Below are 24,845 nucleotides of genomic sequence, written 5' to 3'. Positions count from 1 at the left end.
GTACAGGGTAAATCCGAAATATTTTCGGGTCGAGGTCGTATCCACGCCTACCCGGACCGATCCGATCCGGAATCCGATCCCATTGGATCCGATCCGACCCGACCCGACCCGATCTGCAGTGAATAAACTACGTGCATTTGCTAGCACCGTTTGTGAGACGTAGCTTTAGCGTGAGAAAAGGAGAGAAGCATTCGCTGAACATGATATGGATCAGCTTCGCTTGCTTTCAAATGCTAGGGAGATGTGGTGTGGAGGTGGCTTCACAGATATGGATCAGCTTCGCTCGCTTTCAAATACCAGGGAGCAAGCACAGGATACTGCAATGGATTTTTGAAGAGGGAGAGCAACTGGACAGCTACTCCCCTACCACAGACTCCGTAGCTAGTGGTCAGTGCTCTGTGGGACCTACCATGATGTATATGTTTCATCCATTCTGTTCATCCATTTTTAAAGATCATGTTATTGCTTGATTGTAATGCCCCATGTTTTTCAGTACTCGGGTATTACCACGAGAACCTGACTTATATGAACACAAACCTGACTCATCTATAGACCCACTTTCACTCTAGTTTAAGTCCAACCATTAAAAGGAATCTACAACCGTCCATTCATGGATTACAACAAGAGTGGGCCATCACATTACATGAAAGACCTATTTTTAGAACCTGACCTCCTCATTAAGTGAACCTAACCGTCCACTAGTAGCCTATAGTGCTAGATCATTGAATCTGTTAATTGTCGGCCTTTGAAATAGGCTACGAATGGCACACAGCTATGTTGTAAGGATGAGACCCTAAATCCCACCATAAATCATTAGGTGGATAATCTTTAGGCCCTTAGAACCCAATGGATAGGTGATGATCGAATCCAACCATTATATTAGCAGGAATCAACAATTGATTGTGAGATCTCTAGGTATGGCCCACCTGAATTTTGGATCTGGCCCATTATTTTGGGTGGGCCTCAGCGTGACCTAGCAAAGCAAGTAGACGGTGTGGATTGAGGGGCCCCATCACGGTAGGGTCCACGTAAGCATGGAGGTGCACCAAAAGCATGTGGACCAGGTGTGCACTAGACGAGTCAGGCTGGTCAGACTGCGCTGACCCGCCATTTCCGAAAATGGGAAGCCTTCCCGCCCACGGCTGATTCAAACAGGGTAGTTTTCTCTCCCTGTTTGATTGATATTAGGCCCACCATAATGAATCGTATGAAGGATCCAAACCGTCAATCAGACAGAGAACACATGTGAGACCAAAATACCTAAGTTTCACTCTATTTCACCAGCGTGCATGCACACGATCCTCGCCGAAAGTGAGCTCGAAAACACTAACTTTCCAAAGATGGAAACTGCCTTCTCTTGCCAACTGGCACAATCCATGTGAGGGACTCTCCTCCAATCCCAGCCGTCCATATCAGGCAATCCTAACCCTTTAAAGCTAGCTTTTAGGTGAGAAAGAGAATGAAGGAGTGTGAGTAGTCGTTTCTCCCTAAAATCTCCCCACCGCTCGAACCTCCTCCAAGCTTCGCTGGAGCTCATTGGCAAGCTCTTTGGGGTCCTCGCGGACGGCCTGATGGAGTCGGATTAGAAGAAGAGGTGGTGGTGGTGAAGACGCCATTAATGGCGGCCTTCCCCTTCTCCGTTCGAGCTGCACCTGTTGCCGCTAGTCGGGGCGGAATCAGTTCAAGCCAGAGCATCTTCTAGCAGTAATGGAGAGGGAAAATGCAGAGAGAAGCTACTGGTTTGTGTTTTTCTTCCTTTTCAACATCAGATCACCTCAACTGAGTCACCGCACTGAGTCCGGTTGAGTCTAATCCGATTTTTCCTCAATCACTGATTTATGGCAGAGAGTTTTGCCAAGTTCTATCCTGGGTTGGATTCATCACACTCCAACTCTTTTGATAAAGATCTGGTCCAATCCTAGCTTCATCAGTTGGTGGGTACTGCCCCTGATTTGGGACACGAGCTGGACCGTGATCTGGACCAAGATCTGCCATCCATTTGGCCTGTGAATCGGGCCCAACCCAGCAGCCGTTTTGGTCCAGCTATGGGCCGAGTTTGAGCCGGATCCAGCCATAGGTCTGGGCTGGGCTCAGCCTCAACTGTGGGCGGCACATAGGCCATCAGTGGACAGCAACGGCTGGGCCGAATGGGGCCCAGTCTAGCCCCGTTTGGGCACCATGGGACAACCAGGTTTGGGCCAGCTGCTGGGCCAAAATCAGGCCAAAACCCATGCCAAACCAGGCCTAGTACAGGCCGCCTTGTCAGGCCACTGTTGGACAGAGGGGCCGAACCGGGCTGGGACCAGGCCCAGTTTTGGGTCCAAGTGTTGGGCCTCAACTGTTGGGCCTAATCTAGATAGGTGCAGGCTCGGTTTTCACTTGGCTGGGTCCCTATAATCTCCACCTACTTGTGGTGGCCTAGAAATATGGTGGGTCACCCAATGATAGTAATGCACGTGACATGAGGCGTATGAAAACAGGCCTCATCGTCGTAGAATGAAAGAAAGACCCGAGTTTCTACTCAGGCCCACATAATATTGAGGGACCCACCTCATGGATGGGGTGGATCCGATGTACACGTGTGGCCCACCTGATTTTTAACGTCCATATGTACATTTGATTGAGTGGACGACTGTCCATTGTTGTGAATAGTGTGACCAAGGTCTGGATAAGCTTGACTCTTGTGTCAGGCGTTCTACATGCTGAGACCAACCTTTTGGACCGATAATTCATGCTAGAACTAGTCATTATAAATGAAATTTCAATTAGTAAATAGTTGTATTCTATTGGCCGTTCTTAAATGTCTTCATTGACAATGGAATTCACAAATTATTACCATCACAACAACTATTATAACCATGTTAGCTAATGTTAATTATATCATTAATGAAAATAATTATGTTGTTGTAATTATTTATACACCAACTAGGATTTAAAACTTAAAGTTTACCCTAGACCTAAACCTAAGGATGAAGCCCTAAAACCGAGGTAATTCAAATCCTAGAATAAAACCTTAACCCTAAATAATGTATAAAACTTGTATTTGACCATACGACTTTACAATGTATGGTAGGATTTGGTTCTAATGACACCTACGTTTCCTAGCGACACTAATGGACAACTCGACACGTAAAGTGAGGACTTACCCTTTAAACTTCTCACTTAAATTCATCAATCTAGATATAGATGATACATTGATTTCTCTTATTGCGTTACTTACCTTATTATATAAATATGTTAATCTGTTGTGGGATTGATTCAAATAATGGACATGTCTCTTTAAAATTAGTAGTATAAATGATTTGATGCTCACATGCTATTTTCATTTGTAAAACCTGCTAGTTGATTAGACGTACTTGTGATCATTTAATGGATAAAATGAGATTTGTTGTGGACTCCATCTTGCGGTTCACGTTGCCCTACGTGGCTCGGATCGTCTATTTGCCCTTCGTGGCTCTGATGGGTTGTTGGTGCCCTTTTGTGGCTTGATGGTTATATTCATATATCTTATTATTTCCTAGTCATTTTGCGGTGTTCGTTCATATTGTGATTTTCGGGTGGAGTGGGTGTTCGCTTGGCGATTTTCTAGCCATCTTGTGATGTTCACATACGATACGATTTCCAGGTGGTCTGAGTTTATATGTTGGTTTTCTAACCATCTTACGGTGTTCAGTCGTACCATGATTTTCAGGTGGAGCGGGTGTTCGCTTAGCGATTTCCTATCCATCTTACGGTGTTCACGTACGATATGATTTCTGGATGAAGTAGACATCGGTATGTTGTTCTCTCTTCATCTTGCGATGTTCAGTCGTACCATGATTTCAGGGTGGAACGGGTATTCGCTTTGCAATTTTCTAACTATCTTGAGGTGTTCACGTATGATATGATTTCCGAGTGAAGTAAACATCGATATGTTGTTCTCTCTTCATCTTGCGGTGTTCAGTCGTACCATAATTTCTGGGTGGAGCGGGTATTTGCTTAGCGATTTTCTAGCCATCTTGCGGTGTTCACGTATGATATAATTTCCGGGTTGTCTAGAGTTTGTATGTTGTTCTCTCTTCATCAGCGGTGTTTGTCGTACCATGATTTCCGGGTGGTGCGAGTGTTCGCTTAGCGATTTCTTAGTCATTTTGCAGTGTTTACGTACGATATAATTTCTGGATAAAGTAGACATCGGTATGTTCTCTCTTCATCTTGCAGTGTTCAGCCATACCATGATTTCAGGGTGGAGCGGGTGTTCGCTTTATGATTTCCTAGCCATCTTGGGGTGTTCACGTACGATATGATTTCCGGGTGAAGTAGACGTCGGTATGTTGTTCTCTCTTCATCTTGTGATGTTTAGTCGTACCATGATTTTCGGGTGGAGCGGGTGTTCGTTTTACGATTTCCTAGCCATCTTGCGGTGTTCGCGTACGATTTGATTTCCGGGTGAAGTAGAGGTTTAAAGCTTAATTTTCTAATCATTTTATGGAGTTTGTAAGGTTGATTATTTGATTATCTGGACATATTCCCTCGCATTGCGATTGCTATTGTATTTTGCTTGTGATGAGATTATGTTGATTGGCTTAATTTTCAGTATGTGATCATGATTATGAATTGCCCTGTTTAATATATCTATCCTCATGACTTGCTATCTGTATTGGATTTTGAATGATGAGTGTGCAGTCTTAGAGGGTGCTCCTCACTGTGATAGTCATTGACGCTATCAAACCGTAATAGTTGATGCAAGTGTAGAGCAAGCCAATGCTGTTCACAGGGTTACTACCGGATTTCACATCCCAATATTGTTGAAATTTACTTTATTTCACATGTAATATTATTTCATTATGTAATTGTAGGAATGGAGGCATTGGTTTGTATAAGTCATTATGGGCAGCTTCTTGTATATTCCAAATGTAAATGAAATTTTCATTTATCTTGTTTTGTCCACTTTATGCTCATCTGCTTACTCTGAATGAAAAAAAATATATATATATATATATATAACACTCGGGTTTTTGGGAAACGGGTCATATACTCGGGTCTTGAAAACACGGGGCGTTACATTGATACCAAAATTGAGAAGAATATAAATCTCAGGTGGACCACACCACTTGAAAACGATAACGGTTGGATATCCACCATTAAAATCCTCCTAGGGCCTACTATACTGTTTATTTGACATCCAATCTATTGATTAGGTTATATAGTCCTAGATGAAGAGAAAAAACAAAGATCAGCTTGATCCAAAACTTTTATAGCTTGATCCAAAACTTTTATGACCCTCAAAATGTTTTTAATGGTTGACTCTCATTCAACATTGTTTCCTTTAATGTGGTCCACTTGAGATTTGGATATACCTCATTTTTGGACTCATACTATAAAAATGATTTGTTAAAATAAATGGACGGCATGGATGAAACACATACGTCATGGTGGGGTCCACATAGCACTGACCATGTAGGTGGAGTAGCCAATCCCGTTTCCCTCTCTGTGCGCCACCATGAATATGATGGCTACCTGACACAGCCACCTGCTCTGTAGTTACGTGTCGTGAGAAGACGAGCATGCTCCTTGAGCTCCACGTTGTACGAACGGTTCAAAGGATATCAAAGTTACATGGGCCCCACAGTGATGTATTTATTATATATACACCGTTCATATAATTTTAGATATTATTATAAAGAATTATCCAAAAAATGAACAATATCCAAAGATCATCTGGACCACACCACAAATAGCAGTATAGTATGATTTTCACCATTAAACAATTCGTGTGGTCTACCCAATAGTTAGATCTGTCTCATTTTTCGTCTCAAGCCTTAAGACGAGCTCGCCAAACGGATGGACGGTTTGGATATAGCACATACCCCATGAGAAGACCCACGGAACTTCTTAACGTCAATGTGTGAAAAGGACATTGATGGGTGCTTACGTGCAGTGCACGTTAACCCGGTATTAGTCTGGTAAAAGGGTGTGTACAGCTCTTTCATATCCATGTGGGGCCTACCTTGATGTATATGTTTTATCTAAGCCATTCATCTATTTTGACATATAATTTTAGGCCTTGAACATAAAAATGTGGTATATTGAAGACTAAAGTGGATCACACAACATGAAACAGTTAGATTAGATTCAAACGATCCGAATCATATCCAATTCGATCCGACTCGGTTTTCTTGACTAAGTCGGACTCGGTTCGGGTCAGGCCAACCATCCATCGGGTCTATCCGAGTCAGATGACCCAGACTCGATCCCGGATCGGACCGAATTCGGGTCAGGGTATGGAGAATTCAGATTGGATCGGGTTATACTAAATCCGGTCCGATCCGGACCGATGCACAGCTATGACCGTGATGTATGGGCTTTTATCCAAACCAAAGAAAACAGTTTGGAGGATGCACTTGTCGTATACACTATTTCTTATTAGTCTGTTGATTTATATACTTTATTTTTCAATCATGTGAGTCTCGTGTCATGTAGTCAATTGAGTCATTTGAAGCTGAAAACTAAAGACACAAGTGAAGGTAGAATATCAAAGAGTAAATAACAGGTAAATGTGGTGCCTTAGTGACCCTAACACTTGACTTAAAATAACATAAAGCTCTAGATAATTTTAAACCTAATAAGTAAATCTTTTATTAATCATCCCTTAAGCCATAGAAGCCTAAATTAATCATCCTTAATTCGGTGCGACCGAAGAGTAATCATTTCTGCCAATTTTTTTACCATTGGAATTCGATTTCTTTATATGTGAGATCCGGTCTTTGGCCATTTTAGGGGAGGTTTGGTGCAAATAAAGTTTAAGTGAATCCTCAATCATATCCCCACATCCTAAGCCTCTCATATTACATGAGATTTTATTCATCTTCTTAAGGTTTACTAGTATAATAAGGATTCCAACCTCAATGTTAAAGATGAACTCAATCTCCACCATTCTTTAGAGTTTAGACCAAATCTCTATTGGTATATCCTTGTATAAAGCCTTTAGAAGATCCTTCCAAGTGAAACTCCCACACTTTACAACTTTCCATTAGTTGTAGGAGAATAACCCTACCTCCCATTACCTTGGTCACCACATCGAAGCATTACATGCATGGTGTTTAATCTTAGAGTTGAAGCATTGGCAAAGCATCGATATCATGATCGGGGGAGTAACTAAAAAGTAGATTCAAGCACGGGTGAACTTTGAAGAAGCAACTCAAGAACGGTGCATCAACAGGGCTCAATTCGACAAGTGTCATTAAGTGAGTACATACTCTCTTTCTTTCTGTAGGATTGAGGGTAAGAGTTTATAACCTAAACTCAATAGCTTCTTGTGTAGTACCTGGCTCGTGTAGGGTGAAATTCACTGGATACGGGTGTGTACGTGTTAGTTTTTGTGGGAGCCTCCGGGGGGAGTAAACATGAATCCTTGGATTAGAACCGAGGTTGTTGGTTAGCCCATTGAAAACCAATTAAAGTCTCTTTCGAGAGCATTCGGCAGGAGTGTACGTTAGTAGGTTCTTGTATACGATCGAGGATCGTGGCGAGCTTATAAAAAACCATATAGAGTCTCTCGCGAGGGCTGGTCTATTTGTAGGATTGTATTTCTTTATATGTGAGATCCTATCTTTGGGCATTTTAGGGGGGGTTTGGTGCAAATGAAGCTTAAGTGAATCCTCAATCATATCCCCACATCATAAGTGTCATATTCCATGAGATTCGATTCATCTTCTTGAGGTTTACTACTCTAATGAAGATTCCAACCTCAATGTTGAAGATGAACTCAATCTCTACCATTCTCTAGAGTTTAAAACCAACCTCTATTGGTATATCCTTGTTTAAATCCTCTAGAAGACCGTTCCAAGTGAAACCCCTGGGCTTTATATGTAACAACCTGAAATTTTGAGTGTGAGTTTACCTGTATATAAGGATGTATGATTACACTTGTTCAATTGTATACTTGTAGATCGATTAATTTTTCTTTAGTTTAACCTGTATCTAACCATATGGAGCGCTTTTCAACCATTGATTGATAGGATGACCATCAAATACCATCGTATTCTTACCCATACATTAAAACTAATCATTAATATAACCTACTACTATCATATGAAAATATATGACCATCCACTTTAAATTTGGACCACTCGATCAAAGTAAACTAATTACTAAATATTCACATCTACTTGTTCGCACATCAAATTAAAATTTGAATCCGCTCATCTTATTCGCTAGTTATAAAGATGCTTAACTTACCATTAAAACTATGATCTAAGCATTTTACACCGATGAACCAATCACTTGAATCTAGTGATATACATTTCTAATATAAACTATATACAAAAATCACTTTATAAGTATCCGTTTAGAAAATTAATTGTACAATAAATCGTAAATACGATTAATATCCTAACCATTCAATTACTTAAATTTTAACCATTCATCTAACCATCTATATGTTTGTATCCAACAAACGGACCATCTAAATATCAAAATAAACTATTCATTTGAAAGATCATAAGATATATATATTAAAATTACTGGTTAGTTTCACATATAATATTAGTGCAAGTTGTTTTGAATTATACATAATTATAAGCCATTAAAAAGACATATTAGTCATCCCTGTGAGATCAAGGCCCAAACTTAGGCTGCTAATAGGCACGCAAAATGATAGGACAAAGTGAAATTTGGGTTAAGATGGACTGTGCAGAAAAAAGTTACGTGTAAATCAAAGTATTCCTTAAAAATTGTAATATGAGACACTCGACTCTGACTCTTATAAGATAAAATATTATATTATATTATATTATAATAATAACAATAATAATAAACAAATAAAGAAACTAGCTATGTCTCTAGATGTTCAGAGCCATACATGAGACTTTAGCTAACGGGTGGCCAGTGATCTAGACCATCCGAATTATGTGACCCTAGTTACTATCAATCCAATCCAACCAACCATCTATCATCACCACACACTCATAAATTGTTTCCTGTCGTGTGGCTCACCTGAATATTAGATCTGTCTCATCCTTTAGCCCATTACCTAACATGATATAATGAAGCAGATGGGCAGAGTGAATTTCTCATAAGCAATAGGATGGACCCCACATATCAGTGGGAAACAAATCACATTGAGAACTCAAGATTTGAAATCATGTTGTAACGCCAACACAGAGGATTTTCTTCCTTAATATGATTTATTCAAAAAACAAACCTACCTGCAATCCGAGAGAGATCATCTCCAACAAAACCATTCTTTCTTTATAATTACAAACGTTTTCTCTAATTATAAAGAGAGAGAGAGAGAGAGAGAGAGAGAAAAGATAAGGGAGAGAGATTAGATAAAGTAAAAAAAAGGCTTGTAAGGTTAGTATTTATTTTATTTTTTATTTAATTATATTATTATGCTTTGGACCTGCATGATGGACGGTGTGAATTTACCATCATGATGGACGGTGTGGATTTATCATGGGCGCAATGCATGTGTACATATATTAATAAGTGCATATATGTATGGTGCACCTTGGAGCACCTCACACATGTAAACAAATAAGAAAAGCAAACATGTAAAAGGCTTATTTTGCTTTTACTTGAATTATGTGTTGGGCTTATTAGTGCATGTTGTACTCGATCAATTCGGTTCATTAGATTTCCAAGATTAAAATATGGAAAACCTCCAAAAGTTGAGCCGAATCAACATTTGGGTGGGCCACAATATTCAAAATAGAATTCATGGTACATTCGTCATTAGATCTATCAAGGCCGTAGGGACTTCCGATGAAGATACTAATTATTTTGACTATTTAAAAGTAATTAGATGAACCAATGAACAAATCGAATCTTAGATAGACAGTAAGGTCCGAGATAAGGAAGGTATATGTTTTAATGGTGGAAGAATGGTCCGTGTTGTTCATGATAGTATGGTGTCCACCAGAATCATGAATCTAGTTCATTTTTTACTAGTTTCCTAAAACGATATTGGTAAATTTGTGAAGGGAATAGATTTAATGCACACACATTATGTGTAGACCATCGGGAAAAAATAATATAATAATATAAAATATGTATAAAAACACTCAACGTACAAGAGTGAAATTTATGTAATTACGGAATCGGAATTAATACCGTCTATTGATCTTGTCACTTAATAAGATACTTGGGTTGAAAATTTTATTCGAAAGAAAATTTATGTGGACCACAGTGCCTTAAACAGTGAAAAATGAATGGTTACCATTGAGCATTTGTGTGGGTCATAGAAGTATTATTTCGAGGAGATTTTTTGGGTTCACCCTTTATGTAGGGATTACCCATCACACACATGGCTCAGATTATCATGGGACCCATTTAAAAATTAAATAAATAAATACAAATAAAAAAGTTTAGTTCTAGTGTTTGAAACAAAGTGCGGTTTCCAATATTGAAAACCATCTTGGGCCATGACTCATGAGATTGTGGACCCATAGTGATATATGTATTATATCTACCAGATCCATTTGATTTGGAAGACTACTTTGGGTTAGGAGTGTAAATTTAGGACATATCCAAAATTTATGTGGCCCATACAGTAAGAAAACAATGGTGGTTGTACGATAATCTTCTAGGTCATTGCGCCTCTCACTAATTTTAGATTGGATTGAAATTTTTTCTCAATAATCACTATAGTGGTAGTAACTATATAATCAGTTCAGATCCTTGTAATAGGACCCACATAAAAAAATGTACGTTATATATATATATATATATATATATATATATATATATATATATATATATATATTTAAATATTTGTGTTAAATATATATAATCTAATATATTTTTACCATACATGGATGCATGGTAAAACTTATCTAAGCCACATGCATATTTAGGACAAAATATCCACATGCTAAAATATGTATCATTATAGCATGCTATCCATTTAGTAGGTCATCTTATAAGATATCTATCTTATCCTTTTTAGCTGAGATAGATAAGAAAAACCATATCCGTTAGGCACATTACCTTGTAAAACATAAACATCACTCCCATTTATAGCTTCAGTAATCAAAACAAATCAAGGACTTTATGAACTTGATATTTTTTTCATCCATTCATTTTAATCTTATGGTGTACTACATATGGATTATAGGTATTCTCTGATCTACTCCATCACATTTCTCCATAAATCATCAAGTGAGTAATCCCAATATGTTTCCTCTCCATATGATTAAAATAAATTATTGTATTGCTATTATTAATTGTATTATGATTATTGTAAGTAACTATATTGAATTGATTATAGACTAATTAGTGTTGAGATATTCTTGGATTATGAACATATGAAATGCCTCTCATATAAAAAGATATATGTGATTGTTTATATGATTACTGATGCATTAAACATTCATGCCTTGCATTGTTAATGCTTTTGTATGATTACGTAGGGGATAACCCATTGTATCTATTAGAAGTCAACTATATGTGAAAGCCTGCCCAATGGAGGGATGCAGGCCTTAGCCATGCCTACTAATGGTAGAAGCCTGTCGAGTGCAAATACGGGCCTTGCCCATGCCTACCAATGGTAGAAGCCTATCGGTGTAGATGCGAGTTGACGATATCCAACTCAAACAAGTGGATGGTTTCTATTTATACCCACTTACTGCATCATCAACATTATTAATAGCATTCGTATTAATTACATTATTTGCGTTGTATTTCTAATTTTTATTCTTTAAATGTTATACTTTACTTGTGTGTATTATTTTAATTGTATTGTGCACAAACCATGATGGGTTCATTCATTAGCCTGGCCAGCTAATGTTGTGGATTGACAACCATACAGAGATGAATGAAACAAGAAATCCAAACCAAGTGTCAAAAAATAAGGACCAATTGTCAGATGAATCTCGGGGACCAATTGCCGTATTTTGCAAAAGATGAACTTGTTATGTTGGATTAACGAATTATTTATGTATTTATTATTTAGGAGTTTGATTTCTTTATTGCTTCTATTTGTACATAAATATAATTCATCACTGTTTATAAATCTGATCATGGTGAACGATATTTGATTTTCTTTTATTAAATGAAGTTTCAAATGAGTGGACTCAGGTGATTCATGTTCAGATGATGTGGTTTTGAATATATGATGATGGAAATTATAAGAATGTAACACAAACATAGATGAATGGATGTTAAATTTGGATGTGAACTTAAAATTCATATAAATTATGCCTCCAGACAACTGTATGAAGAGGAAATTAAGTACACTCAGTGTACGGGTCATGAGCTAAAACTCAAGTCTGAGGGTGCACACTTTGTATCCAAATTTTGGGGCGTGATTCATCCTACTTGTAGGAAATTCACCGTACATCCTATCACCTTGATCACCACATCAGAGTATCACATAGAAAATGTTCAATCTTGGAACTGAAACCTTGGCAAAGCATCGACAACATAATCAGGGGAGCAATTGAGTGGATTCAAGCACGGGTGAGTTGAAGAAGCGACTCAAGAACGATGCACCAATAGGGCTCAATTCGATAAATGTCATTAAGTGAGTACATACTCTCTTTCCTTATGTAGGATTGAGGGTAAGAGTTTGTAACCTAAACTCGATAGCTTCTTTTGTAGGACCTAGGCTCTTATATATGACTAAATTCACCGGACACGGGTGGGTACATGTTAGTCTCCGTAGGAGCCTCCGACGGGAATATAGATCCTTAGATTATGATCGTGGTTATTGGTTAGCATATAGAAACTCAATTAAAATCTCTTAAAAGAGCCTCCGGTAGGAGTGTACATCAATAGGTTCTTGTGTAGGACCGAGGTTGGTAGCGAGCCAATAGAAAACCATGTAAAGTCTCTTGCGGGGGCTGGTATATATGTAGGATTGCAAAGGTTAGAGGTGAACCTGATTTAAAACCTCCGTTAGGAAAATCCAGTACACTTATGGATTAAGTGCATCCGTTAAGAATGGAGTAGGAAAATCGAACCAATATAAATGCTTGTGTTTGAGATTGTATTTGAGCACTTATTTAATTATACTTATGTGATGAATGTTTAATTATCTGTATGTATGATTAGATGAATGCCGGGAGTTGATAGGTAGCACATTCCATACACACATGTACACTATCATGTTTATAAACTAGTTGCTTGAATGACATATCATTACTAGTCTTTGTGATTGGACCCTTTAATGGCTTTGAAGTCTTAGAGTTAATTGTCTTGCTTAGTTTAAGTTGCATATTAGTTTCAATAGAAAATTATGTTTAAAAGATGAAAAAATTACTTAGTCCTAATCACCCCCCTTATGGGCATAACCATTATTCCTTAGCTCTTCCAAGCTTTCACGTATAGCCATGGTATAATATTTCATAAAATTTCATTTCTAATTGTGTGGTCTACCTTAATCATATTTCACATAAACACCATGTCGATGTCCCGTGTACACCCAAGACAGGGAACCCTCTTCCTAACATTTATTGAAGTTTCTATATATGTTGGTTTGACATCGAACAAGTTAGACTTGACTCTCTCTCTCTCTCTCTCTCTCTCTCTCTCTCTCTCTCTCTCCACACACACACACACACACACACATATGTATAATGGAAAATGTTCTATGAAGTTGACCTCATAGAAGATTCCCATGAGGTCAAGCTACATGGACCCCATTGTAATGTGTGTCAGACATCTACACCATGTGTGTGTGCATATATATAAGAGGCGCTCTCATGTCTAATTGATTGGACTATACCTCAGGTCTAATTAATTTAAATTTTGTTAATTTGAATTAATACTAACAAATATTAAATAGAAAGAAAGTATTTCATAACCTGAAAAATAACTACATATGTGCATACATTTATTCTTACCTTTATAACACTTTTTTCTCCTATTTATTTATTAATTATAATAACATTTAGTAATCACTAGTCACCAAAGTTGTTGTATGGTCCAACTTGTTGGACTTCAGAGCTTCACAAACACACAATGTATGTACACATCGCTCGACACAAAACATTATATATATATATATATATATATATATATATATATATATATATATATATATATATATATATATATATATATATATATATATGGGAAATGGTTCTATGCGATAAAGCTCATGGGAACTTCCCATGAGGTCGAGCTGTGTGGCCCCACCGTGATGTGCGTCAAACATCTACCCCATCAGTCAAATTCACCATTCCATGTTGGGCATTAGACTTAAAAATCAAGTCAATTGGTGACTTTTGTGGGTCACACCATATACAAAAGTTGAGAGGGGTTACCCTCCCATTAAAACATTCATAATCAGTTTTTGGGCCCACCGAGGTGTGGTTCACAAATCCAGCCCATCCATTATTTGTGTCCCACCTGTATGAGGGGTCAGACCAAGTTTCAGACGCATCCAAATTTTATATGGGCCCCACCAAGTGCTTTTATATGTTTTAGGCATGTATTCACATAATTTTAGATGGTATGGCCCACCTAAGTTCCGTATACAGCTGATTTTTGGGATATCCCATAATTTAAAGGGGACCCATCAAATGCACGGCGTTGATGTTCAACACGCATCACGGTGGGGCCCACACAACTTGACTCATGGGAAGTTCCCATGAGGTCGAGCTCTATGAGCCCTATTGTGATGTGTGTTGGACATCCACACAGTCAATTAAATGCACCTTTCCATGGTAGGCCATGTGATTCAAAATCGGCCAATCCATTACTTAGGTGGGCTAACATTGATGACAGTTGAGAGTGGAGTGGATGTCGACCCATTGAAACATTCCTAAAGACGTAGTTCAGACTTCTAACCCATCCATTGTATGTCTCACTTGGATGACAGGTCACACCAAATTCTATGTCATTCCAAAACTTTAGTAGGCCCCACCAAGTGCTTTTAGATGTTTTAGACATAATTTTACATGGTTTTAGATTGTGTAGCCTACCTGAGTTTCAATTATGATTGATTTTGGGACATCCCAAACCTAGAGGAGACCCACCAAATGCACAGTATGGATGTTCAACACACATCATAGTGAAGCCCACATAGCTTGACCTCATTGTGCATGTAGAGAGAGATGCTACACAACCAGCTGGACATAAAACTATAATTTAACAGAGTAATTAATGTTAATAAATGTTATCACGTCATACTTACTAAAGGTCACTATGGAAAAGTGGTGCCAGCTCAAGTGGGCCCATCATAGCGTTAATGTTACATCAAGCCCGACCATTAGATGCACCACCCCATGTTAGACCCGCGCCTGAAAAGCAGCCCTATCTGTAGTTCAAGTAGACCACACGATAGGAAACAGTATAAAGGAAAAACCTCACCCTCCAAATGGTTTCCCTTGGCATTAGAGGTGTACACGAGTCGATCCGCAGCTCAGCTCAACTCGGTCAGCAACTCAGTCCAATTCGAGCTGAGTTCGAGCTAAGTTTTAGTTCGAGTTTTCAAGCCAAGTTCGAGTTCGAGTTTTCGAGTGGGGTCTGACTGTCCGATTAGGCCATAGCCACCAGGCCAGTGGTCGGGTGGAGTCCACTAATCGAATGGACGCTGGAGAATAGAGAGATGAGGAGAGGAGTAGGGGAGAGTACCTTCCAGTTGCTGGTCATCCATGCGGACACTGGAGAATAGAGAGAGAGTATAGGAGAGTAATCGTCGGTCGTCATTCGGGCGCTGGAGAACGAAGAGAAAGAGAGGAGAGGAGAGTGGTCACCGGTCGGGCGCTGGAGAATGGCAAGAGAGAGAGAGAGAGAGAGAGAGAGAGAGAGAGAGATGTGAGGAGAGAGATTGATAGGGTCTGGGTCGAGCGCTACCGCTGGATGGCTGGAGTGGGTTAGGTTTTTTAGGGTCGGGCGCTGGAGAACGGCCAAGACTCAAGTGGGTTAGGGTTTTTTTTAATAATGTTTTGAAATATATATTCCTGGTCAAAAAATCAAGTCGAGTCGAACCGAGTCGGGTTCGAGCTCAAGGTCCAACTCGGACTCAACTCGAAATTTTCCAAGCTCAATAAAACTAGTTCGACTCAGCTCAAACACAATTTTGATCTGAGTCGAGTCGAGCTTTTCCAAGTCGATTTGAGCAAGCTAACCGAGCTAACTCGGTTCGTGTACAACTCTACTTGGCATAACCCACTTGCTTGTAGTGTGGTATCTAATGGTTGGAGTGGATTTCACACCTCGTAAACAAGGGTGGAAGCATCTCTCCCAACTGTTTCCCTTAGTGTGGCCAACCTGAATCATAGGTCCGCATGATTTTTTTGGCTTTAGGCCCAACATAGAATTACACATCTAACGATTAAAGTGGATCTCACATACACATCATGGTGTGCCCCATTACAAATCAAGGGCTGACGTCACATAAAATTGCTTCCTTTTTTTTTTTTACGAGGTCTCAAGTCCAATCTATAAGTTAAGGTCCAACAAGCAAATACCACCCAACATTTCATGTGTACATTTATAAGTTAAGGTCTAATGAGCAAATACCTTCCAACATTTCATTTGAACATGTAATGTAACCCGTCTAGTAGGTTGGCTCGTCATGAGCATCACCTTTTGGAGAACTCCGTCATTGAGTGAATTAAAATTGTGTTTTGATATTTACCATATCTGAACTTTTATCTGGTGTGGACCACTGGATGTGCACTTACAACTGATCATTGCACCAGGCAATCCTCATGATGAGGCGAACCTGTTGGAAGGGTTGGATGTCACATGCGCTTTGCAAGTTACCATATGGGTAAACTATAGTGTGTGGTCCCACTAGTTGGACTAATTGGACATAAGAACTCGTTTTTTCAGGAATATATCACCATTTTTTGAACATGTGCCAGACATGCTCCCTTCATTTTTATGAGGCCCACCATGACGTGTATATTGAGATCTACTCCAACCATTAGATGTGTAATCCCATGACAGGCTTAGAGTCAAAACATAAGACTGATATGATTCAGGTGGGCCACACCCAGGAAAACAGTTGGGAGAGCAACATCCACCCTTGAATTTTGCAGGGCTCATCGTGATGAGTACGTGAAATCTACTTCAACCATTAAATGTCACACCAAAAGATAGACCTTACACTCAAAACTCAGGCCCATACATCATTCAAGTAGACCACACCAAAAGCTAGACCTGATGTCCAAAACTCAAGCCCACACACACACACACACACACATATATATATATATATTGAATAAATATTTTTATTTTTTTACTAGATTTTCCTAATAATATCTTGAGAAAAATCTCAAAATTTGAAAATCTCCCAAAAACAATCTGGGCAGAGACGTTGATGAGAACTTGATTTTCACGATTGAGTAAAAACCCATCAAAATGATTAGACTAATTAATCATGAAAGTTCTTGATATTTGGTGCAACCAAACTCAACCTTAATTACTTCAATGCCCAGCTATTTAAATGTTCTTAAATTAAGTTGTTTATTTAGTTACAAAAATACAACGTGGAAGTGAAGAGAAGACATAGTTGAGCTTCCAAGTCAACTCAACCCAGCCAAACATGGACTCGAGCTTCCAAGTTTTGAAACACTGTAGAAATGAACCTGCAGTCCAAGAAAGAAAAACACACACACACACATACACACACATACAAAACATAACAGATTTATGGATGAGTCCCGTGGAAATCACTATCTTTTCAAAAAGGATTACAGCTATAAACCTTTTACTACCCAAAATTCAAAAAGTGTCTTCCTTGTGTTACCTTAATTCGACTCTCATTGAGAATATTTATACAAAAAAAAAAAAAAAAAAACACACCATACATAAAAATACTTAAAATATCATATCCGGTCAGGGCGGTCCTCATGACTTCTCCTGCACTGTCCTACTGAATACAAAACATCTACAACAATATACTATGTCCTGAAGATAAAGATAATAAGGGAAAACACACCAACAATCCATGTTAAATAAAAATTTCCAAAGATCAAAGGTTAGGATCTTCCAATTTGTTGAGAGTTTTGGGACAGATATGGGAGAAATCAGATCAATGGTTTGGCCACCATATTGTGGGGCCCACATGCCCTTTGATAGCCCAACCCACTGCTTGCACAGAAGGGTTGGACTAAGTCTATCTCAAGCTCGGGCTTGTTAATCATGGCCCATCATGGTTGCGGTCCATGCTCATGGCTAAGTTTTATTTTGGAGCCAGAACATGGACAGATCTTCGTACAGTGTGGCCTGACCGTTGATAGCCCAACCCAGAGCTTGCACAGAAGGGCTGGACTCAGGTCTGCTCAGGCTCAGGCTTGCTAACCTTGATCCATCAAGGTCCCCACCGGCCATGCTCTAGGCCATGTTCTATCTTGGGGTCAGGACACAGCCTTATTTAGGAGGGAGGTGAATTTCCAGCAACAGCTATGGCAGGGACCCATGCAAGGACAAGCTCTGTAGGGTCCACCATGGTGAGTGTTTGATGTCTACCCCTCCATCATTTGCAACTATGGTCATGATCCAAAAAATCAGGCCCCATCCAAAGCTCAAGTGGGCACACTACAGGACACAATGGGGATGGAGAAGGCTAGCATTAAAACCTTCCTAGGCCCCACGATGAGGTTTATATTCTATCCAACCATTCACAAGTCTCATGAGGAAGAAACAGAAAAACTAAGCATTGTGATCAATCTGTCCATTGAGCAAGACATTCAAATGAGCTTGAGAAGGCCTACCAAAATTCCATCATTAAAGCATAACGAAGGAATTGATTTTCCACAAATTCCACAATTCTAAAGCACAAGATACATTCCTAATATGATCAACAGTAAGAAACCTTACCCTTCCTGACCACCCAACAAAATGTGATGACTCTCAAGGGTCTGAACAAGGTCCAAAATATAGCAGTAGGAGCCTCAAGGCACATTCCCCGAGTTTTGCATGGAAAGATTTAATCAAGAATTTCCAAGGTTTCGGCTGTACAAATCCCGGGTCAACATCCCTGGCTGTTCATCGAGTATAGGCGCATAGGGGAGGGGGGCAGCCTGTTGGGTTTTGACTAAGATGATGCCACGTGGCAATCTCAAATCCAAACCATCCAACCCTATTTTACCCCTGAACTTGATAAGAATAGCAAGAAAACTAGGCTTGGGAGCTATAAATAACCCCCGTATCTTGTCATTTCAAGCATCCACTCCTATTTCAAAGCTTCCTCATCCCTTAGGCATTTAGCCATCTAGTCATCACATCTCGAGGAGGGTGAGAACAAGCGAAAGAGAGAGTCCAACCCTGGTCTAGTCTAGCCTGCCCTAACCAAAGTCTAAGTCTCTTGAACTAAGTCATAATCCTAGCCACTCGATCTAGCCTTTGTGATAATACCGTTCATTTAACCGTTCAAACATCAATCAATTTCATCTAATTCTGAGCAATAGCATTGTGCAACACTCATTTCCTTCTCTACTCATCTGCTCATCAAATACAACACCATTGCATTGCATTACGTTATTTTATCGCATGTAATTGGCTCGGGCGTATGTGTTAAGGGTCAAATATTGCATATTATCCCCCATTTATTACTTAGTTTTTTAAACATGATAATGCGTATTGTTCTATTTTAATCATGTTTGTGTTACAAGGTGAATTTAAGAGCTTGGATTGAAAAGGGTGCTATAAGCATGGATTTGATGCTCAAGAATCACCAAGGCAAGGAATGAATCTTAGGAGACCAAGATTGAAAAATTCACATACTAAAGATCCAAGAAAACCAAGTGAGGAATAAAGAGCATTGAAGACTTAAAGTGAAGAAAGGAACTATGAAATTATCCTAAAAACAAACATATTCCTGAAAGTGTCCTGAAGAAGTATATTCTGAAACGCTTGGACATTCTGTGAAATTGTGTAGAATGAAGCCTATTTTGAAAAACTGCGTAAATTTGAGGCGATTTTTAGAGTTTTCCAACTAGGTACGAAAGTTGGAATTCCACAACTATAAATAGGACTCCCTTGGATGTTCCTATGCATCTTCTAGGATTTGGAGAGTAGAGCAAAAGCGTGGAGAAGCCGTCGCCAAGAGTTTTTTTTCCATTTCCTTAGTCATTTTTATGTTTTTCTTAAGAGATTCTAGTTAAATCATGTCTATGGTTGGCTAAACCTCTTAGCTAGGGCTAAGAGGTGAAACTTGTAACGTGATGGGATATTTTCTATTGCTTTGATTCATGTTTAAGATGAACTATCTTTTATTCTAGTTTGTTTATAAGAAATACTTTCAGTTTTTAATAGTTTGTTGTGACTTAAATTATAATAGATCTGCGATATCTTTGAGTATGTTCTTTCCATGTATTGAGATTGTGAAATTAGACAAATCTCGTTGTTCACCATCGTCCCATGGGCATGGTTGGGTGATGGAATCCTTCTAATCTTCATGATTCTCTTATAATTGATTGTGGGATTGGTAAATCCTGTTATTTGCCTTGTCTCTTGGGCATGGTTTTGTGATGGAATCACTTCCAGTTCTTACACCTCTCATCCATTAAGAATTAGGTCAAAGGAAGTTTAGATTTAGTTTTACTGAGATATCTTCCAATTGGATAAGATGGGACTCTGATTCCAGTTTTGTTTGTGAATCAAGCATAGATCTCTCTGATCTCTACAAGTGGATCCTTGGAAACCCTAGTTTCTTACCTTTGAATTTCTTAAGTTTTTTATTAAATCTCTCACAATTACTCTATATACTTCCAGATTTAGGTTTTTATCTTCTTTTAGTTCTAGTTCTAGTTGCTTTCAAAAAACACACAAGATTAGTCCATGTGGATTCAACCTCAGTCTCACCGAGATTATTACTACATCGCAGTCTTACACTCGGGGTTATGAACAGTATGCTTTGTGGCTTGCAGATATGAACGGAGTTTGCCCCCAAAAACATAACCAGTTAGCTTCTGTTTTATCATAAGCATTAATACAACATCAAGCATCACATACATCATAGTTCCACATACATAGCACTCAACACTCGGTCAATTTGAATGTATGCTCTGCAGCTTCCCAATATAATCGAATCATGCCCATCAAAAATTCAAACTGTTTAGCCATTATCATCATTGCATTCATCTTTTGTGTGTGAGAATTAATCATATCCCTCATAAATTAGTTTGATTATATGAAATAGAGACCGTACGCTCGTAAAGGTAAAGTGGGTGCCTAACACATTCCCTATTTGTAACCGTGGTCCCTTATTCAGAATTTCTGAAATGCAAACTCAAGAGTTATCTTAGGGCAAAGAATTTTCGAATTCTCAATCCTAAGTGTTTCTAAAGGGTCTAACTGACGAAATCGGATTGTGCACTGAGTTACTCAGTACGCTCTTATCGTACTGAGTAAACTCAGTTGGGCCCACTGTGAATGCATGTTGTTTATCCACGCCGTCCATTCGTTTTTCTAGATCATTTTATGGGTTCAACCCAAATTTGATGCATATACAAAGCTCAAGTGCGCCATACCACTGGAAAAGGTGGAACTATTGATTTCAACCGTTGAAAATTTTCTAAGGCCCCTAGTGATGTTTATTTGTCATCCAACCTGTTCATAAGATCAGAAGGACATGGATGAAGGGAAAACACAAATATCAGCTTGATCTAAAACCTCCGTTGTCCCCAAGAATTTTTCAATGGTAGATGTTCAATTCACACAGTTTCTGGTGGTGTGGTCCATTTGAGGTTTGGATACAATCCATTTTTGAGATAAAGCCCTAAAATTATGTCTTAAAAAAGATGGACGGAGTGGATGTAATGCATGAATGAAACAGGGGCCCACGGAGTTTACTCAGTACGCTTACCGTACTGAGTTACTCAGTACGCAATCCGCTTCCCTAACCGACTATATATTCGAAGTAATTGTTTAGTGACAACACTGGTCAAACATAACACGCCCTTAATCACAGCCCCTAAAACCCTAGAGAGAGAGAGAGAGAGAGAGAGAGAGAGAGAGAGGCAACACACAGAAGCGAAATTCGGGATCCAGCATCCACACTTAGCCAATCTCTATTTTGAAGAACTCGGAAGACCCCCTCCTCCATAATGCCACCGAAACAAGCTCTCTATCAAATCAGGCATCACCCAGCACACCTTCAAAAATCTGAGGGTACCAGACCACACACTGTAGAAAATTAACAAAGAAAAGATGGTCCGTTTCAGTTCAGGTTGGACCCAGGCTTTGTAATTTCAAGTCATGTTGGAGCCGACCCTGCCATGGCCATTGGCATCTCCAACTATGAGCCTCCAACAAAACCAAGAGCCACACCAGCTACCCATTCTCTGTATCTCTGAAGTTTCTTTGAGATTGAGGGATCAATGCCAACCAGTTCACCTACAAAGCTGATATATGGTTCATGAAATCATGTTCTCATTGCCTCTTATGAGAAAAACTTTCATACTGCAGAGAGCGATGGATGATACACCGGCACTTAAAAATTGTAAACGTGGAATTAAACCAACCAGATGACTTAAATAGTCAATTACTTGATTTGTAATTGGCGATCAATGTAAAAAATAACAACACAACATGAATTTTCAACAACAGAATTTCAAAAAAAAAAAAAAAACAGAAATTAAAATTATCCACTTAGTACTATTTTGGGTTTATATAACCTATCTAAAGTGATTTCCATGATTTGGACCGTTTAATTTGATTTACACATATACCACATTTATAAATACAAGTACCTGGGAAAAACATTGTGATTGTTCATGCGCTTTCTACAGCTTTATAGGCAACCAACCACAACATTTTCGCTCATGATCGATACTAACATCGGAATAACCCAGTATAGTAGAGCCCATGCGCTTTCTACGGCCTTACGAGGATACTGTTTGGAACTGGAATGTATGTTGCTTCGTAGATCACCCCAGGAGTACTTGATTTATTTGATCGTCAAAGTGGTTAGGTTACCATGCGCTTTCTGCAACCTTACAAATATCTCACTATGCTGACTTGGAATCAATCAAAATATGCAAATATGCAGGATTAGGTATGTGCAAGTGATCCTTTTTCATGCAATCTGTAGGTTTTGATACTTATACACGCACCAGACACACACCCACGCACGCCGTGGTGGGATTTCACGACCTATGGGTATCAAACCCAAGAACTCCTGTTGAAACTCCTCGGAGCCTACTACTGAGGTAAGGACACAAGTTTTGATACTTAAGTTACAATGTCTTTTCCACCTATTCGAATAGTTTCTTTTGACTAGGACTTGGCCTATCATCCATTCATGGCATTAATATTCGGTACGAACGTTCTGTTACTCTTGAGTTCAGACTGACCGTACCATGTGCACATGCGGACCCAAAAGTTCCAGGAAAACCGAGAATCGTCATATCTTATTTGCTTTTGTACTGGCCCCCACCTATAGATATGGAAGATCTCTTAGTGCCTCAAAAGACTGGTGCTCTTTTTGAAGTTTTCTCTGATAAAAGTTGCCCCACACTGGAGACCGATACTCCGTGAGGGTTTTATTGCAAATGATTTTTATAAATGTGATCCAACTCGTATGATTATCTCCACTACGGATACCTATGAGATTTTCAGCGAACTAGTTTTTATTGAAAACATGCAAAAGACCGATCCATCTTCCCATGGTCGGGCGGCTGAGTTAGATCTATTGGGGGATGATAACTAGGATATGACCATTCGATTTGCTTTCCTCTTGCTCCGACCGTGATCAAGATCGGTTGGGCAGTCGTGATCAAGATTCCGATCTATGGTCAATCGATTCCATTATCTCATATTGTAGTGCGACTAAATAAGTCTGTTGTTTACCAAACATACTTATATGCTAAAGAAGTATAAACAAGAAAAGCTACTAAGGTATAAGTAACTTACTATCCAAGCGAGCCCCATTGAAACGAGTACCTTCTTCCTGCTCAAAACCTCCAATGGCACAACTCCAAAACTGTAAACATCGCTCTTCTCCGTCAGCTGCCCATACAAAGCATGTTCAGGCGCAACATAACCTAGAATCCCTGCCACCCTAGTACTCAGATTAGTCATCCCCTCTGGTGTGAACTTCACAAGGCCAAAATCCACCACCTTGGGCTCAAAGTTCTCATCCAAGAGAGAATATTACTAGCCCTGATATCTCTATGTATTATGGCCAGCCAGCCCACGTGCAGTCCTAATTGCAGTCTTTTGACGAATCGGCCAACTTAGCTTCTTCTCATCCAACCCCAATAAATGATTGTAAATACTCCCATTATGCATTGAATCACACACAATTGTCCTCTGATGACCCTCGACAGAAGTCATTGTAGTACAGTAACCTCCCAATGAAACAAGATTGACATGCCTAACACTAGCAATGACCTCCACCTCATGTGACTGACCAGTTCTTGAACCTCTTCAAAGAGGCTTCTGACCAATTTGACAAGGTGTCCCTATAAACACTCCCACACCCACCCTCCCAATTATACCCTCTCGAGAAATTCCTTCTCGCTGCTGTGATTTGTTCGAACGTGAATCTAACCAGATTCGTACTAGCACCAATGTAATCCAACACAAAAACTGCAGTCATCTCAACCTTAACAAGCTTCTTCTTCTTCATTTTTCATTTCCTGCATCGTTTTCTCCACAAAAACCAAACCCCAAGAACCTCAGCCAACAACCCAACGATACAGCCCACCAACTCCAAAAAAAAAGACACTCTTGAACTTTCCCTCCTGAAGATGACAGAAGACCCAAGGAGGAACAAACAGAGTGTGGTCCCACCATCAGTGGGCCCGAATAAGTCGACCAAGCCGGCAGCATAGATGAACGGACACCCTGCACAGTCCAAGACATTCCCAACCTCTGAGCTGGTGAGGTAAAACGCCTAGAGCCGAGACAGGCTCATCGTGCAGGATATGCATGGCGAATTCTTCTCGAGCGATTGTACA

The 24,845-nt window shown here is 39.4% G+C and overlaps 1 pseudogene; it reads right to left on the bottom strand.

The window, feature by feature from the left end:
- Positions 1-1,487: 1,487 nt before the first annotated feature.
- On the bottom strand, positions 1,488-24,713 carry LOC131230467 (probable LRR receptor-like serine/threonine-protein kinase RKF3; annotated as a pseudogene).
- Positions 24,714-24,845: the final 132 nt, after the last annotated feature.

Source organism: Magnolia sinica, chromosome 17 (assembly GCF_029962835.1).
Source record: "Magnolia sinica isolate HGM2019 chromosome 17, MsV1, whole genome shotgun sequence".
NCBI classification, from domain to species: Eukaryota; Viridiplantae; Streptophyta; class Magnoliopsida; order Magnoliales; family Magnoliaceae; genus Magnolia; species Magnolia sinica.
Note: the sequence above shows the minus strand (reverse complement) of the source record. Positions and strands in the feature narration are given on the sequence as shown.